The sequence below is a fragment of the Penaeus monodon genome, chromosome 27, assembly GCF_015228065.2.
Source record: "Penaeus monodon isolate SGIC_2016 chromosome 27, NSTDA_Pmon_1, whole genome shotgun sequence".
NCBI lineage: Eukaryota > Metazoa > Arthropoda > Malacostraca > Decapoda > Penaeidae > Penaeus > Penaeus monodon.
The window spans coordinates 26,375,248-26,375,453 of record NC_051412.1 but is presented as its reverse complement, the minus strand read 5'-3'; the positions used below and the strand labels follow the sequence as shown (position 1 = coordinate 26,375,453).

The 206-nt window shown below is 29.1% G+C and overlaps 1 protein-coding gene across 1 annotated transcript in view; it reads left to right on the top strand.

Annotated features, from left to right (window-relative positions):
• LOC119590468 (zinc finger protein 668-like) overlaps positions 1-206 on the top strand; it is a 12,403-nt gene that overhangs the window by 6,232 nt on the left and 5,965 nt on the right. The gene's annotated exons all lie outside the window — the stretch shown is intronic.

Sequence of the window (206 nt, the reverse complement as noted above, 5' to 3'; positions counted from 1 at the left end):
TCATCAAGGATAAATATCTTGAGATGAGGAAATTACATGTGCGTGTGCGTTGTGATATGGTTAGTATTTATGAATCAGAATAAATATTTTAAAACTACTGTTATTATTTTTTAAATCCTTTGTTGGCAGATGCAAATGACTGTTATGTTCTATGAATAAATCAGTATATGTTTTTTATAGACAAAAACTGATAGCTGCCCTACTTG